Source organism: Camelus ferus, unplaced genomic scaffold, assembly GCF_009834535.1.
Source record: "Camelus ferus isolate YT-003-E unplaced genomic scaffold, BCGSAC_Cfer_1.0 contig3832, whole genome shotgun sequence".
Classification (NCBI taxonomy): domain Eukaryota; kingdom Metazoa; phylum Chordata; class Mammalia; order Artiodactyla; family Camelidae; genus Camelus; species Camelus ferus.
The window spans coordinates 1-3,846 of NW_022589108.1; the positions used below are offsets into that span (position 1 = coordinate 1).

Here is a 3,846-nt window from a genome sequence, read left to right on the forward strand (position 1 = left end):
CTCCTGCACTTAGAGTTGCTCCTGGGTCACTGAGACGGATTTCTGTGACGTCGTTCTTTTGACTGGTTTCCCGGCTCAGGCCAGGTGATTCTCCAGTTTAGAATGTCCATTAAGATCCTGGTAACTGGAAAAGGGGCCAAGCCCTCCCTCCAGCTTTGTACAGTGTGCTTTGTGCAACTTGGAGTCTTCCTGGGTGTGGTAAACTTCACAGCCCGACACTATCATTTCTCGGGAGTTAAGTGTGTCTTGGCCGCTGCCTCCAGTTGTACTCTGGGCAGAAAAGCCTGGCTCTCGGAGATGGTGCGTTTGTAGTAGGGAATAGAGGCTGGAAGGGAAAGAGCCCGCCGTGAAAATGCCTCCTTCCCTGCGGGGGAATTCCGATGCGCACCAGAGTGCGTACGTTGTGTTTGTCCCCCACCCTGCGCCGGGTCGTGCCTGACCTGGAAGTTGTCAGAGCTGCTCGTCGGTCTCATGGCACACCGTGGGGTTTTGCGCATGACCTTGTACAGTCCCTTTGGTGTCAGGTGTGGAGTTGAGACTCCCCAGGTCACTCTCCCATAGCACGCATGTAGGGTGCGTTCCGTAGCGAACGAAAAATCCAGACGTCCCTGAGATTAGGGATGAATGTAGCGGAGCCTGAGTCCCTTCTGAGGACAGCCTTGTCCCCTCGGGGTCCCTTGGCCAGCTCCACCGCAGGACTCGGAGATGCCCAACTCCATAGGGCTTTTTGCACCCAGGGGCAGCCCCTGCGTGGAGGAGGAGGGCCCTTTGTGAGGAGGGGCAGAAAGGGCCTGGCAGGGTCCTGCAGGCAGAGCCCTGCAGGCAGAGTGGTTACCCTGATGCAGCTCTGCTTGCTCGTGTGGGGAATGAGCTCTTCACGTCCATCCCATGTCCGTGTTCCTGGTCCGCGCCTGGCAAGCTTGCGTGGAGCTGGGGAAGGTGGCGTGGAGGGCCTTCCCACCCGAGCGGCTGGCTGTGGGAAGGCGCTAGTTTGCCCGTGTGCTGGAAGCTCTGTGTGCAGACTCTCAGGGCAAGGAGGACCCTTGGCTTCCTCCACCTTGGAGACAGCGGCTGGCGGCAGCGTGCGGCATCAGGGTCGTATCCCCGTGTCCCCCATGAGCGGCCCAGGCTGCAGGCAGGCCCCAGAGGGCTGGGCGGGAGCGTGTGGCACGTGCTGCTCTCTGGGCACCCGGTGGAGGGGAGGGTGCCCGGTGCCGACGGCTGCTGCGTTGGGTTACGACTCTTGTCGGTATTAGCGCTTTTGTCTTTCATCCAACCCAGCCCTCCCTTCTGTCCTGCAGGTCACCCCGTGGGCCGGAGGGCCCCAACCTTTCCGAGGACCAGACTGCGTGGCCTGCCCCGGGTGCGGCCCGTCGTCTCCCATCTGGGAACCTGCACCAGGTCACCCTTGGTGCCCAGTGCAACCTCGCCCCCCACCGCCAGCTGCTCCGCTCGGTAAGAGGAAAGCATAGTCCTCTGTTTCTTCCTTGAGTCACTGCAGAAGAAGTGCAGATCGCTCTCCGGGGCTTCCCCGTGCACGGGCGGCCGTGACTGGGCTCACGGCCTTGTCCCTCTTTTCCCTTAGCCGACGCACTTGATGGACCGCATTTTCCCCGTCCTGCCCTGGGGAGGGAGGTGTCTGTTGTAGAGGGAAAGAGGGTCCTCTGACGGAGGGCAGACGTGTCGGTTCTGCACACGGGCCTTAAACAGACACCACGTTCCGGGCTCCCTGGAGGACAAGCCCGCCCCTATCACTGTCTGCAGCGAGTGGAGCCCTGATCTTCCACAGCCGATGATCGGTTATGGAAGACACACCCGAACCCGGGGCCTGTGGTCTCTTCAGTCAAGGGTCCTGAGACCTGTCTCCCACTCGGTCTGATGTGAGACTTAGTGTGATACGGGGAAGAAAGCCTCAAAGATCTTTTGCGCTTCAGCAAACTAACATGTTTTGTAAGGCAGTGAACCGTGAAAGAGTGTTTTGTATTTTATTTTATCTATGCCGAGAAGCTAGTTGACTCGGGGAATTACATAGGTTAGTGGTAAATAGAATGCTTGCTTAGCATGCCGAATTCCGTGTGCTCATTCCCGGTACCTCCATTTAAAAACAGAAGAAAAGAAAAAACAAAAACAAGAGCAAACTTCAAATGTTAGAAATACATAGTGCGCAAACCCAACTTCCATATCCATTTTTTACGTGTTTTCTTCTTACTACTTGGTTTGAAATATATCCCAACCGTGACTTAAGCATTTTTTTCAGAAAATGCTCTAACTCTTTGAAAGTCTTTTCTGCCACTTTTGTTTTCACACATCCACGAACGGAGATAGACGCACATGCTGCTTTTAATATACATTCGTGAATATTCTCATTAATGTACCTGTAAATACATTTTACAAATGGTGTGTCAGTTCGCCACTTTACAGAAGAGAGAGGAAGAGAATCTTCCTGGGATGAGGTACAGTCTCTTGTTGTTAATGTCCTTGTGTGACTATATAAGTACCAGGGGATTCTGAGACATAAACCGGGGGTTGGTGTGAGTGTGCATTTTCACGTTTGCATCTGCTGATGAGAAATTTTGACTTATGCTTTTAACTTACAGTTTAGGATGTGATTCTGTGCTTAATGCCGTAGGACTGGATAATGCACTTGTGTTCATTTTCCAGACTCACCAAGTGAAGCCACTGTCTGAATGGGCATTCTTGTTTTCAGGGTCTTTCCCTTACAGTTCATTAGAGGATATTGAAAAGAAATTCATCCCTGGGAAAGTTAGGTGCATCTTGGTGTTGGTTCTTGTTTTAGCCGTCCTCACTTGAAATTAATTAAGTGATGTTTCATTTTTAAGGCAGCATGTTTTGTCTTCCCATTCCACCGCCTGTAACAGTGGTCTAGTTTCCTTAATGCCTTACGCTGTTTCCCACCTGCTCCTTTTACTCAGGTTGCCCTTCCCCAAAGCCCCTCCACATCTCCCCTCTGCGCTGGATCTCTCTTTTACGAAACAGTGCGGTCTTCCCAGCATTCCCTGAGATATCCACGTGCAGCGGACTCTCCTGTCATTTTTGGCGTTACTGTACCCGTTCACCTCAGTTATAGAGCTGTTGAAACTTTTCTGTGCTGATTTGTTTTCATGGATCCTGTGCCTCTGGCAGAACAGAGAGGAGAATCTGCCTTTTATTTGTACCGCCAGCTTCTCCCAGGATAGGGCTTATGTTCTGATAGCTTCGGTAAATAACTGTTGTCTACCTGACAGACTAAGCGTAGGCACATGATCTGAAGTTCGGTTCCTGATTTATCTTGTTTTGTGTTCCTAGGAAGGGGCGACTAAACCCGAAATTACAAAACTGGAGTACGCTACTGGGACTGTAGAAGTGGCTCCGCAGGAGCTGACGGATCATAAAACACTGACCTCTGTTGTTGGAGCACACGGAGCTTATTATACACTGGGTAAGTTAGTGAACGTGGCTGGCATTTCTTGTTCTCTGTGCCTAGAAACTAGTGTGCTCTGGGGGGAAGGGTATATGTAGCTCAGCAGTAGAGAGAATGCGGGCTTAGCATGCAGGGGTTCCTGGGGTCAGTATCGAGTTCCTCCAAGAAACGATTGTGATACGCGGAAGGAAGGAAGGAAGGAAGGCGCAAAGGTTTTGTTTCGCTTCAGCAGTGTCTTCGCAGGAAAGCCTAATCCTGCATCCTTTTCTGTGGTTTTTAGCCGACGCGGGACCTGGCGTGGCTCCGGTGTGGCCCGGCAGCGCCCGCCCACCTGCGGCGGCCCCGGAGGCCCAGGGAAGGTGGGTTGTCATGTTCTGTTGGGCCTCTTCCTGGAAATGGTGATATTCCCGTTCTCCCGGCAGCCG

At 53.0% G+C, this 3,846-nt stretch overlaps 1 long non-coding RNA gene across 1 annotated transcript; it reads left to right on the plus strand.

Moving 5' to 3' along the window:
- The first annotated feature begins 25 nt into the window (after positions 1–25).
- On the plus strand, positions 26–3,342 carry LOC116662578. Its single transcript, XR_004318553.1, has 3 exons — positions 26–84; positions 1,302–1,455; positions 3,307–3,342. It is a non-coding gene; the product is annotated as an uncharacterized LOC116662578 (long non-coding RNA).
- The last annotated feature ends 504 nt before the right edge of the window (positions 3,343–3,846 follow it).